Below are 13,554 nucleotides of genomic sequence, written 5' to 3' on the forward strand. Positions count from 1 at the left end.
TTCCTTGCAATAAAAGCTTTTGTTAAGCGCAAATAACACTAAATAGTTGGAGGTCGTTTCAACCCTTTCCATATTGTTGGCCAGTATGGGGATTGAACCCATGACCTTGGCGTTATTAGCACCACGCTCTGACCATCTGAGCTAACCGGCCCATGCCCAAAGGTCTCATCCAACTCCACTAAATCCAGACAGTTTTCCAGAAAAGACGTTCTAAAATGCAGGCAGCATAAAACTGTCAACTGAGTGTCAGTGCCTATCATCTTCAGTTGTAAAGTTCCCATTGAAGATGCAAAAGGAAATGTCATTTGTTGGGAGCATTGACGCTTCTAGCAGATACAATTCATGGTTTCACCAAGCATCTTACGAAGAACTTGCAATTGTCAACCACGAAGGGACTCGAACCCTGAATCTTCTGATCCTAAGTCAGACGCCTTATCCATTAGGCCACGTGGTCGCAGAAGGCAAGAATTTCACATTTTACAAGTGCTATTGTAAAATTGAAAAACGATTGGGGCACAGTGGAATCTTTGAAAACATACATTATCATTTGTATTTTTTTCAAGCATGTTACCTAGCAAAATGTTACCAGTTTTTGATCGTCTTTAGGTGTGATAAACTACTTGCTGGGCTTTAGTAGAGAGGACGGATGGGTTTTTCACACAAAAATTCTTTGGATGAAGGTAGATTATTAAACTTGAGGAGCATGAACTAGCAGCTGACTTTCTTTTGGACTTTTCCTTGCAATAAAAGCTTTTGTTAAGCGCAAATAACACTAAATAGTTGGAGGTTGTTTTCTACCCTTTCCATATTGTTGGCCAGTATGGGGATTGAACCCATGACCTTGGCGTTATTAGCACCACGCTCTGACCATCTGAGCTAACCGGCCCATGCCTAAAGGTCTCATCCAACTCCACTAAATCCAGACAGTTTTCCAGAAAAGACATTCTAAAATGCAAGCAGCATAAAACTGTCAACTGAGTGTGAGTGCCTATCATCTTCAGTTGCAAAGTTCCCATTGAGGAAGCAAAAGCCATTGTGTTGGGAGCATTGACGCTTCTAGCAGATACAATTCATGGTTTTACCAAGCTTCTCACGAAGAACTTGCAATTTTCAACCACGAAGGGACTCGAACCCTCAATCTTCTGATCCGAAGTCAGACGCCTTGTCCATTAGGCCACGTGGTCGCAGAAAGCAAGACTTTCACATTTTACAAGTGCTATTGTAAAATTGAAAAACGATTGGGGCACAGTGGAATCTTTGAAAACATACCTTATCATTTGTATTTTTTTCAAGCATGTTACCTAGCAAAATGTTACCAGTTTTTGATCGTCTTTAGGTGTGATAAACTACTTGCTGGGCTTTAGTAGAGAGGACGGATGGGTTTTTCACACAAAAATTCTTTGGATGAAGGTAGATTATTAAACTTGGGGAGCATGAACTAGCAGCTGACTTTCTTTTGGACTTTTCCTTGCAATAAAAGCTTTTGTTAAGCGCAAATAACACTAAATAGTTGGAGGTCGTTTCAACCCTTTCCATATTGTTGGCCAGTATGGGGATTGAACCCATGACCTTGGCGTTATTAGCACCACGCTCTGACCATCTGAGCTAACCGGCCCATGCCCAAAGGTCTCATCCAACTCCACTAAATCCAGACAGTTTTCCAGAAAAGACGTTCTAAAATGCAGGCAGCATAAAACTGTCAACTGAGTGTCAGTGCCTATCATCTTCAGTTGTAAAGTTCCCATTGAAGATGCAAAAGGAAATGCCATTGTGTTGGGAGCATTGACGCTTCTAGCAGATAAAATTCATGGTTTCACCAAGCTTCTTTCGACGAACTTCCAATTTTCAACCACGAAGGGACTCGACCCCTCAATCTTCTGATCCGAAGTCAGACGCCTTGTCCATTAGGCCACGTGGTCGCAGAAAGCAAGACTTTCACATTTTACAAGTGCTATTGTAAAATTGAAAAACGATTGGGGCACAGTGGAATCTTTGAAAACATACATTATCATTTGTACTTTTTTCAAGCATGTTACCCAGCAAAATGTTACCAGTTTTTGATCGTCTTTAGGTGTGATAAACTAGCCTTTCCATATTGTTGGCCAGTATGGGGATTGAACCCATGACCTTGGCGTTATTAGCACCACGCTCTGACCATCTGAGCTAACCGGCCGATGCCTAAAGGTCTCATCCAACTCCACTAAATCCAGACAGTTTTCCAGAAAAGACATTCTAAAATGCAAGCAGCATAAAACTGTCAACTGAGTGTGAGTGCCTATCATCTTCAGTTGCAAAGTTCCCATTGAGGAAGCAAAAGGAAATGCCATTGTGTTGGGAGCATTGACGCTTCTAGCAGATAAAATTCATGGTTTCACCAAGCTTCTTTCGACGAACTTCCAATTTTCAACCACGAAGGGACTCGACCCCTCATCTTCTGATCCGAAGTCAGAGGCCTTGTCCATTAGGCCACGTGGTCACAGAAAGCAAGACTTTCACATTTTACAAGTGCTTTTGTAAAATTGAAAAACGATTGGGGCACAGTGGAATCTTTGAAAACATACATTATCATTTGTATTTTTTTCAAGCATGTTACCTAGCAAAATGTTACCAGTTTTTGATCGTCTTTAGGTGTGATAAACTACTTGCTGGGCTTTAGTAGAGAGGACGGATGGGTTTTTCACACAAAAATTCTTTGGATGAAGGTAGATTATTAAACTTGGGGAGCATGAACTAGCAGCTGACTTTCTTTTGGACTTTTCCTTGCAATAAAAGCTTTTGTTAAGCGCAAATAACACTAAATAGTTGGAGGTCGTTTCAACCCTTTCCATATTGTTGGCCAGTATGGGGATTGAACCCATGACCTTGGCGTTATTAGCACCACGCTCTGACCATCTGAGCTAACCGGCCCATGCCTAAAGGTCTCATCCAACTCCACTAAATCCAGACAGTTTTCCAGAAAAGACATTCTAAAATGCAAGCAGCATAAAACTGTCAACTGAGTGTGAGTGCCTATCATCTTCAGTTGCAAAGTTCCCATTGAGGAAGCAAAAGGAAATGCCATTGTGTTGGGAGCATTGACGCTTCTAGCAGATAAAATTCATGGTTTCACCAAGCTTCTTTCGACGAACTTCCAATTTTCAACCACGAAGGGACTCGACCCCTCAATCTTCTGATCCGAAGTCAGACGCCTTGTCCATTAGGCCACGTGGTCACAGAAAGCAAGACTTTCACATTTTACAAGTGCTTTTGTAAAATTGAAAAACGATTGGGGCACAGTGGAATCTTTGAAAACATACATTATCATTTGTATTTTTTCAAGCATGTTACCTAGCAAAATGTTACCAGTTTTTGATCGTCTTTAGGTGTGATAAACTACTTGCTGGGCTTTAGTAGAGAGGACGGATGGGTTTTTCACACAAAAATTCTTTGGATGAAGGTAGATTATTAAACTTGGGGAGCATGAACTAGCAGCTGACTTTCTTTTGGACTTTTCCTTGCAATAAAAGCTTTTGTTAAGCGCAAATAACACTAAATAGTTGGAGGTCGTTTCAACCCTTTCCATATTGTTGGCCAGTATGGGGATTGAACCCATGACCTTGGCGTTATTAGCACCACGCTCTGACCATCTGAGCTAACCGGCCCATGCCCAAAGGTCTCATCCAACTCCACTAAATCCAGACAGTTTTCCAGAAAAGACGTTCTAAAATGCAGGCAGCATAAAACTGTCAACTGAGTGTCAGTGCCTATCATCTTCAGTTGTAAAGTTCCCATTGAAGATGCAAAAGGAAATGTCATTTGTTGGGAGCATTGACGCTTCTAGCAGATACAATTCATGGTTTCACCAAGCATCTTACGAAGAACTTGCAATTGTCAACCACGAAGGGACTCGAACCCTGAATCTTCTGATCCTAAGTCAGACGCCTTATCCATTAGGCCACGTGGTCGCAGAAGGCAAGAATTTCACATTTTACAAGTGCTATTGTAAAATTGAAAAACGATTGGGGCACAGTGGAATCTTTGAAAACATACATTATCATTTGTATTTTTTTCAAGCATGTTACCTAGCAAAATGTTACCAGTTTTTGATCGTCTTTAGGTGTGATAAACTACTTGCTGGGCTTTAGTAGAGAGGACGGATGGGTTTTTCACACAAAAATTCTTTGGATGAAGGTAGATTATTAAACTTGAGGAGCATGAACTAGCAGCTGACTTTCTTTTGGACTTTTCCTTGCAATAAAAGCTTTTGTTAAGCGCAAATAACACTAAATAGTTGGAGGTCGTTTCAACCCTTTCCATATTGTTGGCCAGTATGGGGATTGAACCCATGACCTTGGCGTTATTAGCAGCACGCTCTAACCATCTGAGCTAACCGGCCCATGCTCAAAGGTCTCATCCAACTCCACTAAATCCAGACAGTTTTCCACAAAAGACGTTCTAAAATGCAGGCAGCATAAAACTGTCAACTGAGTGTGAGTGCCTATCATCTTCAGTTGCAAAGTTCCCATTGAGGAAGCAAAAGCCATTGTGTTGGGAGCATTGACGCTTCTAGCAGATACAATTCATGGTTTTACCAAGCTTCTCACGAAGAACTTGCAATTTTCAACCACGAAGGGACTCGAACCCTCAATCTTCTGATCCGAAGTCAGACGCCTTGTCCATTAGGCCACGTGGTCGCAGAAAGCAAGACTTTCACATTTTACAAGTGCTATTGTAAAATTGAAAAACGATTGGGGCACAGTGGAATCTTTGAAAACATACCTTATCATTTGTATTTTTTTCAAGCATGTTACCTAGCAAAATGTTACCAGTTTTTGATCGTCTTTAGGTGTGATAAACTACTTGCTGGGCTTTAGTAGAGAGGACGGATGGGTTTTTCACACAAAAATTCTTTGGATGAAGGTAGATTATTAAACTTGGGGAGCATGAACTAGCAGCGGACTTTCTTTTGGACTTTTCCTTGCAATAAAAGCTTTTGTTAAGCGCAAATAACACTAAATAGTTGGAGGTCGTTTCAACCCTTTCCATATTGTTGGCCAGTATGGGGATTGAACCCATGACCTTGGCGTTATTAGCACCACGCTCTGACCATCTGAGCTAACCGGCCCATGCCTAAAGGTCTCATCCAACTCCACTAAATCCAGACAGTTTTCCAGAAAAGACATTCTAAAATGCAAGCAGCATAAAACTGTCAACTGAGTGTGAGTGCCTATCATCTTCAGTTGCAAAGTTCCCATTGAGGAAGCAAAAGGAAATGCCATTGTGTTGGGAGCATTGACGCTTCTAGCAGATAAAATTCATGGTTTCACCAAGCTTCTTTCGACGAACTTCCAATTTTCAACCACGAAGGGACTCGACCCCTCAATCTTCTGATCCGAAGTCAGACGCCTTGTCCATTAGGCCACGTGGTCACAGAAAGCAAGACTTTCACACTTTACAAGTGCTTTTGTAAAATTGAAAAACGATTGGGGCACAGTGGAATCTTTGAAAACATACATTATCATTTGTATTTTTTTCAAGCATGTTACCTAGCAAAATGTTACCAGTTTTTGATCGTCTTTAGGTGTGATAAACTACTTGCTGGGCTTTAGTAGAGAGGACGGATGGGTTTTTCACACAAAAATTCTTTGGATGAAGGTAGATTATTAAACTTGAGGAGCATGAACTAGCAGCTGACTTTCTTTTGGACTTTTCCTTGCAATAAAAGCTTTTGTTAAGCGCAAATAACACTAAATAGTTGGAGGTCGTTTCAACCCTTTCCATATTGTTGGCCAGTATGGGGATTGAACCCATGACCTTGGCGTTATTAGCACCACGCTCTGACCATCTGAGCTAACCGGCCCATGCCCAAAGGTCTCATCCAACTCCACTAAATCCAGACAGTTTTCCAGAAAAGACGTTCTAAAATGCAGGCAGCATAAAACTGTCAACTGAGTGTCAGTGCCTATCATCTTCAGTTGTAAAGTTACCATTGAAGATGCAAAAGGAAATGTCATTTGTTGGGAGCATTGACGCTTCTAGCAGATACAATTCATGGTTTCACCAAGCATCTTACGAAGAACTTGCAATTGTCAACCACGAAGGGACTCGAACCCTGAATCTTCTGATCCTAAGTCAGACGCCTTATCCATTAGGCCACGTGGTCGCAGAAAGCAAGAATTTCACATTTTACAAGTGCTATTGTAAAATTGAAAAACGATTGGGGCACAGTGGAATCTTTGAAAACATACATTATCATTTGTATTTTTTTCAAGCATGTTACCTAGCAAAATGTTACCAGTTTTTGATCGTCTTTAGGTGTGATAAACTACTTGCTGGGCTTTAGTAGAGAGGACGGATGGGTTTTTCACACAAAAATTCTTTGGATGAAGGTAGATTATTAAACTTGAGGAGCATGAACTAGCAGCTGACTTTCTTTTGGACTTTTCCTTGCAATAAAAGCTTTTGTTAAGCGCAAATAACACTAAATAGTTGGAGGTCGTTTCAACCCTTTCCATATTGTTGGCCAGTATGGGGATTGAACCCATGACCTTGGCGTTATTAGCACCACGCTCTAACCATCTGAGCTAACCGGCCCATGCTCAAAGGTCTCATCCAACTCCACTAAATCCAGACAGTTTTCCACAAAAGACGTTCTAAAATGCAGGCAGCATAAAACTGTCAACTGAGTGTGAGTGCCTATCATCTTCAGTTGCAAAGTTCCCATTGAGGAAGCAAAAGCCATTGTGTTAGGGGCATTGACGCTTCTAGCAGATACAATTCATGGTTTTACCAAGCTTCTCACGAAGAACTTGCAATTTTCAACCACGAAGGGACTCGAACCCTCAATCTTCTGATCCGAAGTCAGACGCCTTGTCCATTAGGCCACGTGGTCGCAGAAAGCAAGACTTTCACATTTTACAAGTGCTATTGTAAAATTGAAAAACGATTGGGGCACAGTGGAATCTTTGAAAACATACCTTATCATTTGTATTTTTTTCAAGCATGTTACCTAGCAAAATGTTACCAGTTTTTGATCGTCTTTAGGTGTGATAAACTACTTGCTGGGCTTTAGTAGAGAGGACGGATGTGTTTTTCACACAAAAAACCTTTGGATGAAGGTAGATTATTAAACTTGGGGAGCCTGAACTAGCAGCTGACTTTCTTTTGGACTTTTCCTTGCAATAAAAGCTTTTGTTAAGCGCAAATAACACTAAATAGTTGGAGGTCGTTTTCTTCCCTTTCCATATTGTTGGCCAGTATGGGGATTGAACCCATGACCTTGGCGTTATTAGCACCACGCTCTGACCATCTGAGCTAACCGGCCCATGCCTAAAGGTCTCATCCAACTCCACTAAATCCAGACAGTTTTCCAGAAAAGACATTCTAAAATGCAAGCAGCATAAAACTGTCAACTGAGTGTGAGTGCCTATCATCTTCAGTTGCAAAGTTCCCATTGAGGAAGCAAAAGGAAATGCCATTGTGTTGGGAGCATTGACGCTTCTAGCAGATAAAATTCATGGTTTCACCAAGCTTCTTTCGACGAACTTCCAATTTTCAACCACGAAGGCACTCGAACCCTCAATCTTCTGATCCGAAGTCAGACGCCTTGTCCATTAGGCCACGTGGTCACAGAAAGCAAGACTTTCACATTTTACAAGTGCTATTATAAAATTGAAAAACGATTGGGGCACAGTGGAATCTTTGAAAACATACATTATCATTTGTACTTTTTTCAAGCATGTTACCCAGCAAAAAGTTACCAGTTTTTGATTGTCTTTAGGTGTGATAAACTAGCCTTTCCATATTGTTGGCCAGTATGGGGATTGAACCCATGACCTTGGCGTTATTAGCACCACGCTCTGACCATCTGAGCTAACCGGCCCATGCCTAAAGGTCTCATCCAACTCCACTAAATCCAGACAGTTTTCCAGAAAAGACATTCTAAAATGCAAGCAGCATAAAACTGTCAACTGAGTGTGAGTGCCTATCATCTTCAGTTGCAAAGTTCCCATTGAGGAAGCAAAAGGAAATGCCATTGTGTTGGGAGCATTGACGCTTCTAGCAGATAAAATTCATGGTTTCACCAAGCTTCTTTCGACGAACTTCCAATTTTCAACCACGAAGGGACTCGACCCCTCAATCTTCTGATCCGAAGTCAGACGCCTTGTCCATTAGGCCACGTGGTCGCAGAAAGCAAGAATTTCACATTTTACAAGTGCTATTGTAAAATTGAAAAACGATTGGGGCACAGTGGAATCTTTGAAAACATACCTTATCATTTGTATTTTTTTCAAGCATGTTACCTAGCAAAATGTTACCAGTTTTTGATCGTCTTTAGGTGTGATAAACTACTTGCTGGGCTTTAGTAGAGAGGACGGATGTGTTTTTCACACAAAAAACCTTTGGATGAAGGTAGATTATTAAACTTGGGGAGCCTGAACTAGCAGCTGACTTTCTTTTGGACTTTTCCTTGCAATAAAAGCTTTTGTTAAGCGCAAATAACACTAAATAGTTGGAGGTCGTTTTCTTCCCTTTCCATATTGTTGGACAGTATGGGGATTGAACCCATGACCTTGGCGTTATTAGCACCACGCTCTGACCATCTGAGCTAACCGGCCCATGCCTAAAGGTCTCATCCAACTCCACTAAATCCAGACAGTTTTCCAGAAAAGACATTCTAAAATGCAAGCAGCATAAAACTGTCAACTGAGTGTGAGTGCCTATCATCTTCAGTTGCAAAGTTCCCATTGAGGAAGCAAAAGGAAATGCCATTGTGTTGGGAGCATTGACGCTTCTAGCAGATAAAATTCATGGTTTCACCAAGCTTCTTTCGACGAACTTCCAATTTTCAACCACGAAGGGACTCGACCCCTCAATCTTCTGATCCGAAGTCAGACGCCTTGTCCATTAGGCCACGTGGTCACAGAAAGCAAGACTTTCACATTTTACAAGTGCTTTTGTAAAATTGAAAAACGATTGGGGCACAGTGGAATCTTTGAAAACATACATTATCATTTGTATTTTTTTCAAGCATGTTACCTAGCAAAATGTTACCAGTTTTTGATCGTCTTTAGGTGTGATAAACTACTTGCTGGGCTTTAGTAGAGAGGACGGATGTGTTTTTCACACAAAAAACCTTTGGATGAAGGTAGATTATTAAACTTGGGGAGCCTGAACTAGCAGCTGACTTTCTTTTGGACTTTTCCTTGCAATAAAAGCTTTTGTTAAGCGCAAATAACACTAAATAGTTGGAGGTCGTTTTCTTCCCTTTCCATATTGTTGGCCAGTATGGGGATTGAACCCATGACCTTGGCGTTATTAGCAGCACGCTCTAACCATCTGAGCTAACCGGCCCATGCTCAAAGGTCTCATCCAACTCCACTAAATCCAGACAGTTTTCCACAAAAGACGTTCTAAAATGCAGGCAGCATAAAACTGTCAACTGAGTGTGAGTGCCTATCATCTTCAGTTGCAAAGTTCCCATTGAGGAAGCAAAAGCCATTGTGTTGGGAGCATTGACGCTTCTAGCAGATACAATTCATGGTTTTACCAAGCTTCTCACGAAGAACTTGCAATTTTCAACCACGAAGGGACTCGAACCCTCAATCTTCTGATCCGAAGTCAGACGCCTTGTCCATTAGGCCACGTGGTCGCAGAAAGCAAGACTTTCACATTTTACAAGTGCTATTGTAAAATTGAAAAACGATTGGGGCACAGTGGAATCTTTGAAAACATACCTTATCATTTGTATTTTTTTCAAGCATGTTACCTAGCAAAATGTTACCAGTTTTTGATCGTCTTTAGGTGTGATAAACTACTTGCTGGGCTTTAGTAGAGAGGACGGATGTGTTTTTCACACAAAAAACCTTTGGATGAAGGTAGATTATTAAACTTGGGGAGCCTGAACTAGCAGCTGACTTTCTTTTGGACTTTTCCTTGCAATAAAAGCTTTTGTTAAGCGCAAATAACACTAAATAGTTGGAGGTCGTTTTCTTCCCTTTCGATATTGTTGGCCAGTATGGGGATTGAACCCATGACCTTGGCGTTATTAGCACCACGCTCTGACCATCTGAGCTAACCGGCCCATGCCTAAAGGTCTCATCCAACTCCACTAAATCCAGACAGTTTTCCAGAAAAGACATTCTAAAATGCAAGCAGCATAAAACTGTCAACTGAGTGTGAGTGCCTATCATCTTCAGTTGCAAAGTTCCCATTGAGGAAGCAAAAGGAAATGCCATTGTGTTGGGAGCATTGACGCTTCTAGCAGATAAAATTCATGGTTTCACCAAGCTTCTTTCGACGAACTTCCAATTTTCAACCACGAAGGGACTCGAACCCTCAATCTTCTGATCCGAAGTCAGACGCCTTGTCCATTAGGCCACGTGGTCACAGAAAGCAAGACTTTCACATTTTACAAGTGCTATTATAAAATTGAAAAACGATTGGGGCACAGTGGAATCTTTGAAAACATACATTATCATTTGTACTTTTTTCAAGCATGTTACCCAGCAAAAAGTTACCAGTTTTTGATCGTCTTTAGGTGTGATAAACTAGCCTTTCCATATTGTTGGCCAGTATGGGGATTGAACCCATGACCTTGGCGTTATTAGCACCACGCTCTGACCATCTGAGCTAACCGGCCCATGCCTAAAGGTCTCATCCAACTCCACTAAATCCAGACAGTTTTCCAGAAAAGACATTCTAAAATGCAAGCAGCATAAAACTGTCAACTGAGTGTGAGTGCCTATCATCTTCAGTTGCAAAGTTCCCATTGAGGAAGCAAAAGGAAATGCCATTGTGTTGGGAGCATTGACGCTTCTAGCAGATAAAATTCATGGTTTCACCAAGCTTCTTTCGACGAACTTCCAATTTTCAACCACGAAGGGACTCGACCCCTCAATCTTCTGATCCGAAGTCAGACGCCTTGTCCATTAGGCCACGTGGTCACAGAAAGCAAGACTTTCACATTTTACAAGTGCTTTTGTAAAATTGAAAAACGATTGGGGCACAGTGGAATCTTTGAAAACATACATTATCATTTGTATTTTTTTCAAGCATGTTACCTAGCAAAATGTTACCAGTTTTTGATCGTCTTTAGGTGTGATAAACTACTTGCTGGGCTTTAGTAGAGAGGACGGATGGGTTTTTCACACAAAAATTCTTTGGATGAAGGTAGATTATTAAACTTGGGGAGCATAAACTAGCAGCTGACTTTCTTTTGGACTTTTCCTTGCAATAAAAGCTTTTGTTAAGCGCAAATAACACTAAATAGTTGGAGGTCGTTTCAACCCTTTCCATATTGTTGGCCAGTATGGGGATTGAACCCATGACCTTGGCGTTATTAGCACCACGCTCTGACCATCTGAGCTAACCGGCCCATGCCCAAAGGTCTCATCCAACTCCACTAAATCCAGACAGTTTTCCAGAAAAGACGTTCTAAAATGCAGGCAGCATAAAACTGTCAACTCAGTGTCAGTGCCTAATATATTCAGTTGTAAAGTTCCCATTGAAGATGCAAAAGGAAATGTCATTTGTTGGGAGCATTGACGCTTCTAGCAGATACAATTCATGGTTTCACCAAGCATCTTACGAAGAACTTGCAATTGTCAACCACGAAGGGACTCGAACCCTGAATCTTCTGATCCTAAGTCAGACGCCTTATCCATTAGGCCACGTGGTCGCAGAAAGCAAGAATTTCACATTTTACAAGTGCTATTGTAAAATTGAAAAACGATTGGGGCACAGTGGAATCTTTGAAAACATACATTATCATTTGTATTTTTTTCAAGCATGTTACCTAGCAAAATGTTACCAATTTTTGATCGTCTTTAGGTGTGATAAACTACTTGCTGGGCTTTAGTAGAGAGGACGGATGGGTTTTTCACACAAAAATTCTTTGGATGAAGGTAGATTATTAAACTTGAGGAGCATGAACTAGCAGCTGACTTTCTTTTGGACTTTTCCTTGCAATAAAAGCTTTTGTTAAGCGCAAATAACACTAAATAGTTGGAGGTCGTTTCAACCCTTTCCATATTGTTGGCCAGTATGGGGATTGAACCCATGACCTTGGCGTTATTAGCACCACGCTCTAACCATCTGAGCTAACCGGCCCATGCTCAAAGGTCTCATCCAACTCCACTAAATCCAGACAGTTTTCCACAAAAGACGTTCTAAAATGCAGGCAGCATAAAACTGTCAACTGAGTGTGAGTGCCTATCATCTTCAGTTGCAAAGTTCCCATTGAGGAAGCAAAAGCCATTGTGTTGGGAGCATTGACGCTTCTAGCAGATACAATTCATGGTTTTACCAAGCTTCTCACGAAGAACTTGCAATTTTCAACCACGAAGGGACTCGAACCCTCAATCTTCTGATCCGAAGTCAGACGCCTTGTCCATTAGGCCACGTGGTCGCAGAAAGCAAGACTTTCACATTTTACAAGTGCTATTGTAAAATTGAAAAACGATTGGGGCACAGTGGAATCTTTGAAAACATACCTTATCATTTGTATTTTTTTCAAGCATGTTACCTAGCAAAATGTTACCAGTTTTTGATCGTCTTTAGGTGTGATAAACTACTTGCTGGGCTTTAGTAGAGAGGACGGATGTGTTTTTCACACAAAAAACCTTTGGATGAAGGTAGATTATTAAACTTGGGGAGCCTGAACTAGCAGCTGACTTTCTTTTGGACTTTTCCTTGCAATAAAAGCTTTTGTTAAGCGCAAATAACACTAAATAGTTGGAGGTCGTTTTCTTCCCTTTCCATATTGTTGGCCAGTATGGGGATTGAACCCATGACCTTGGCGTTATTAGCACCACGCTCTGACCATCTGAGCTAACCGGCCCATGCCTAAAGGTCTCATCCAACTCCACTAAATCCAGACAGTTTTCCAGAAAAGACATTCTAAAATGCAAGCAGCATAAAACTGTCAACTGAGTGTGAGTGCCTATCATCTTCAGTTGCAAAGTTCCCATTGAGGAAGCAAAAGGAAATGCCATTGTGTTGGGAGCATTGACGCTTCTAGCAGATAAAATTCATGGTTTCACCAAGCTTCTTTCGACGAACTTCCAATTTTCAACCACGAAGGGACTCGAACCCTCAATCTTCTGATCCGAAGTCAGACGCCTTGTCCATTAGGCCACGTGGTCACAGAAAGCAAGACTTTCACATTTTACAAGTGCTATTATAAAATTGAAAAACGATTGGGGCACAGTGGAATCTTTGAAAACATACATTATCATTTGTACTTTTTTCAAGCATGTTACCCAGCAAAATGTTACCAGTTTTTGATCGTCTTTAGGTGTGATAAACTAGCCTTTCCATATTGTTGGCCAGTATGGGGATTGAACCCATGACCTTGGCGTTATTAGCACCACGCTCTGACCATCTGAGCTAACCGGCCGATGCCTAAAGGTCTCATCCAACTCCACTAAATCCAGACAGTTTTCCAGAAAAGACATTCTAAAATGCAAGCAGCATAAAACTGTCAACTGAGTGTGAGTGCCTATCATCTTCAGTTGCAAAGTTCCCATTGAGGAAGCAAAAGGAAATGCCATTGTGTTGGGAGCATTGACGCTT

The 13,554-nt window shown here is 41.3% G+C and overlaps 34 non-coding genes across 34 annotated transcripts; all 34 read right to left on the minus strand.

The window, feature by feature from the left end:
* Nucleotides 1-77: 77 nt before the first annotated feature.
* On the minus strand, nucleotides 78-151 carry trnai-aau (transfer RNA isoleucine (anticodon AAU)). Its single transcript has one exon. It is a non-coding gene; the product is annotated as a tRNA-Ile (tRNA).
* A 661-nt stretch (nucleotides 152-812) lies between these two features.
* Nucleotides 813-886, minus strand: trnai-aau (transfer RNA isoleucine (anticodon AAU)). Its single transcript has one exon. It is a non-coding gene; the product is annotated as a tRNA-Ile (tRNA).
* Nucleotides 887-1,111: 225 nt separating this feature from the next.
* trnar-ucg (transfer RNA arginine (anticodon UCG)) lies at nucleotides 1,112-1,184 on the minus strand. Its single transcript has one exon. It is a non-coding gene; the product is annotated as a tRNA-Arg (tRNA).
* Nucleotides 1,185-1,541: 357 nt separating this feature from the next.
* Nucleotides 1,542-1,615, minus strand: trnai-aau (transfer RNA isoleucine (anticodon AAU)). The gene has a single exon. It is a non-coding gene; the product is annotated as a tRNA-Ile (tRNA).
* A 231-nt stretch (nucleotides 1,616-1,846) lies between these two features.
* On the minus strand, nucleotides 1,847-1,919 carry trnar-ucg (transfer RNA arginine (anticodon UCG)). The gene has a single exon. It is a non-coding gene; the product is annotated as a tRNA-Arg (tRNA).
* A 180-nt stretch (nucleotides 1,920-2,099) lies between these two features.
* Nucleotides 2,100-2,173, minus strand: trnai-aau (transfer RNA isoleucine (anticodon AAU)). Its single transcript has one exon. It is a non-coding gene; the product is annotated as a tRNA-Ile (tRNA).
* Nucleotides 2,174-2,833: 660 nt separating this feature from the next.
* trnai-aau (transfer RNA isoleucine (anticodon AAU)) lies at nucleotides 2,834-2,907 on the minus strand. The gene has a single exon. It is a non-coding gene; the product is annotated as a tRNA-Ile (tRNA).
* Nucleotides 2,908-3,138: 231 nt separating this feature from the next.
* trnar-ucg (transfer RNA arginine (anticodon UCG)) lies at nucleotides 3,139-3,211 on the minus strand. Its single transcript has one exon. It is a non-coding gene; the product is annotated as a tRNA-Arg (tRNA).
* A 356-nt stretch (nucleotides 3,212-3,567) lies between these two features.
* Nucleotides 3,568-3,641, minus strand: trnai-aau (transfer RNA isoleucine (anticodon AAU)). Its single transcript has one exon. It is a non-coding gene; the product is annotated as a tRNA-Ile (tRNA).
* Nucleotides 3,642-4,301: 660 nt separating this feature from the next.
* Nucleotides 4,302-4,375, minus strand: trnai-aau (transfer RNA isoleucine (anticodon AAU)). The gene has a single exon. It is a non-coding gene; the product is annotated as a tRNA-Ile (tRNA).
* Nucleotides 4,376-4,600: 225 nt separating this feature from the next.
* trnar-ucg (transfer RNA arginine (anticodon UCG)) lies at nucleotides 4,601-4,673 on the minus strand. The gene has a single exon. It is a non-coding gene; the product is annotated as a tRNA-Arg (tRNA).
* Nucleotides 4,674-5,030: 357 nt separating this feature from the next.
* trnai-aau (transfer RNA isoleucine (anticodon AAU)) lies at nucleotides 5,031-5,104 on the minus strand. The gene has a single exon. It is a non-coding gene; the product is annotated as a tRNA-Ile (tRNA).
* Nucleotides 5,105-5,335: 231 nt separating this feature from the next.
* Nucleotides 5,336-5,408, minus strand: trnar-ucg (transfer RNA arginine (anticodon UCG)). Its single transcript has one exon. It is a non-coding gene; the product is annotated as a tRNA-Arg (tRNA).
* A 357-nt stretch (nucleotides 5,409-5,765) lies between these two features.
* Nucleotides 5,766-5,839, minus strand: trnai-aau (transfer RNA isoleucine (anticodon AAU)). The gene has a single exon. It is a non-coding gene; the product is annotated as a tRNA-Ile (tRNA).
* Nucleotides 5,840-6,499: 660 nt separating this feature from the next.
* On the minus strand, nucleotides 6,500-6,573 carry trnai-aau (transfer RNA isoleucine (anticodon AAU)). The gene has a single exon. It is a non-coding gene; the product is annotated as a tRNA-Ile (tRNA).
* Nucleotides 6,574-6,798: 225 nt separating this feature from the next.
* Nucleotides 6,799-6,871, minus strand: trnar-ucg (transfer RNA arginine (anticodon UCG)). The gene has a single exon. It is a non-coding gene; the product is annotated as a tRNA-Arg (tRNA).
* A 358-nt stretch (nucleotides 6,872-7,229) lies between these two features.
* On the minus strand, nucleotides 7,230-7,303 carry trnai-aau (transfer RNA isoleucine (anticodon AAU)). The gene has a single exon. It is a non-coding gene; the product is annotated as a tRNA-Ile (tRNA).
* Nucleotides 7,304-7,534: 231 nt separating this feature from the next.
* trnar-ucg (transfer RNA arginine (anticodon UCG)) lies at nucleotides 7,535-7,607 on the minus strand. The gene has a single exon. It is a non-coding gene; the product is annotated as a tRNA-Arg (tRNA).
* A 180-nt stretch (nucleotides 7,608-7,787) lies between these two features.
* On the minus strand, nucleotides 7,788-7,861 carry trnai-aau (transfer RNA isoleucine (anticodon AAU)). Its single transcript has one exon. It is a non-coding gene; the product is annotated as a tRNA-Ile (tRNA).
* A 231-nt stretch (nucleotides 7,862-8,092) lies between these two features.
* Nucleotides 8,093-8,165, minus strand: trnar-ucg (transfer RNA arginine (anticodon UCG)). Its single transcript has one exon. It is a non-coding gene; the product is annotated as a tRNA-Arg (tRNA).
* Nucleotides 8,166-8,523: 358 nt separating this feature from the next.
* On the minus strand, nucleotides 8,524-8,597 carry trnai-aau (transfer RNA isoleucine (anticodon AAU)). The gene has a single exon. It is a non-coding gene; the product is annotated as a tRNA-Ile (tRNA).
* Nucleotides 8,598-8,828: 231 nt separating this feature from the next.
* On the minus strand, nucleotides 8,829-8,901 carry trnar-ucg (transfer RNA arginine (anticodon UCG)). The gene has a single exon. It is a non-coding gene; the product is annotated as a tRNA-Arg (tRNA).
* A 358-nt stretch (nucleotides 8,902-9,259) lies between these two features.
* On the minus strand, nucleotides 9,260-9,333 carry trnai-aau (transfer RNA isoleucine (anticodon AAU)). Its single transcript has one exon. It is a non-coding gene; the product is annotated as a tRNA-Ile (tRNA).
* A 225-nt stretch (nucleotides 9,334-9,558) lies between these two features.
* On the minus strand, nucleotides 9,559-9,631 carry trnar-ucg (transfer RNA arginine (anticodon UCG)). The gene has a single exon. It is a non-coding gene; the product is annotated as a tRNA-Arg (tRNA).
* A 358-nt stretch (nucleotides 9,632-9,989) lies between these two features.
* On the minus strand, nucleotides 9,990-10,063 carry trnai-aau (transfer RNA isoleucine (anticodon AAU)). Its single transcript has one exon. It is a non-coding gene; the product is annotated as a tRNA-Ile (tRNA).
* A 231-nt stretch (nucleotides 10,064-10,294) lies between these two features.
* Nucleotides 10,295-10,367, minus strand: trnar-ucg (transfer RNA arginine (anticodon UCG)). Its single transcript has one exon. It is a non-coding gene; the product is annotated as a tRNA-Arg (tRNA).
* A 180-nt stretch (nucleotides 10,368-10,547) lies between these two features.
* Nucleotides 10,548-10,621, minus strand: trnai-aau (transfer RNA isoleucine (anticodon AAU)). The gene has a single exon. It is a non-coding gene; the product is annotated as a tRNA-Ile (tRNA).
* Nucleotides 10,622-10,852: 231 nt separating this feature from the next.
* On the minus strand, nucleotides 10,853-10,925 carry trnar-ucg (transfer RNA arginine (anticodon UCG)). The gene has a single exon. It is a non-coding gene; the product is annotated as a tRNA-Arg (tRNA).
* A 357-nt stretch (nucleotides 10,926-11,282) lies between these two features.
* trnai-aau (transfer RNA isoleucine (anticodon AAU)) lies at nucleotides 11,283-11,356 on the minus strand. Its single transcript has one exon. It is a non-coding gene; the product is annotated as a tRNA-Ile (tRNA).
* A 660-nt stretch (nucleotides 11,357-12,016) lies between these two features.
* Nucleotides 12,017-12,090, minus strand: trnai-aau (transfer RNA isoleucine (anticodon AAU)). Its single transcript has one exon. It is a non-coding gene; the product is annotated as a tRNA-Ile (tRNA).
* Nucleotides 12,091-12,315: 225 nt separating this feature from the next.
* Nucleotides 12,316-12,388, minus strand: trnar-ucg (transfer RNA arginine (anticodon UCG)). Its single transcript has one exon. It is a non-coding gene; the product is annotated as a tRNA-Arg (tRNA).
* A 358-nt stretch (nucleotides 12,389-12,746) lies between these two features.
* On the minus strand, nucleotides 12,747-12,820 carry trnai-aau (transfer RNA isoleucine (anticodon AAU)). Its single transcript has one exon. It is a non-coding gene; the product is annotated as a tRNA-Ile (tRNA).
* Nucleotides 12,821-13,051: 231 nt separating this feature from the next.
* Nucleotides 13,052-13,124, minus strand: trnar-ucg (transfer RNA arginine (anticodon UCG)). Its single transcript has one exon. It is a non-coding gene; the product is annotated as a tRNA-Arg (tRNA).
* Nucleotides 13,125-13,304: 180 nt separating this feature from the next.
* trnai-aau (transfer RNA isoleucine (anticodon AAU)) lies at nucleotides 13,305-13,378 on the minus strand. The gene has a single exon. It is a non-coding gene; the product is annotated as a tRNA-Ile (tRNA).
* Nucleotides 13,379-13,554: the final 176 nt, after the last annotated feature.

This window comes from Pungitius pungitius, chromosome 21, assembly GCF_949316345.1.
Source record: "Pungitius pungitius chromosome 21, fPunPun2.1, whole genome shotgun sequence".
In the NCBI taxonomy this organism is placed as follows: domain Eukaryota; kingdom Metazoa; phylum Chordata; class Actinopteri; order Perciformes; family Gasterosteidae; genus Pungitius; species Pungitius pungitius.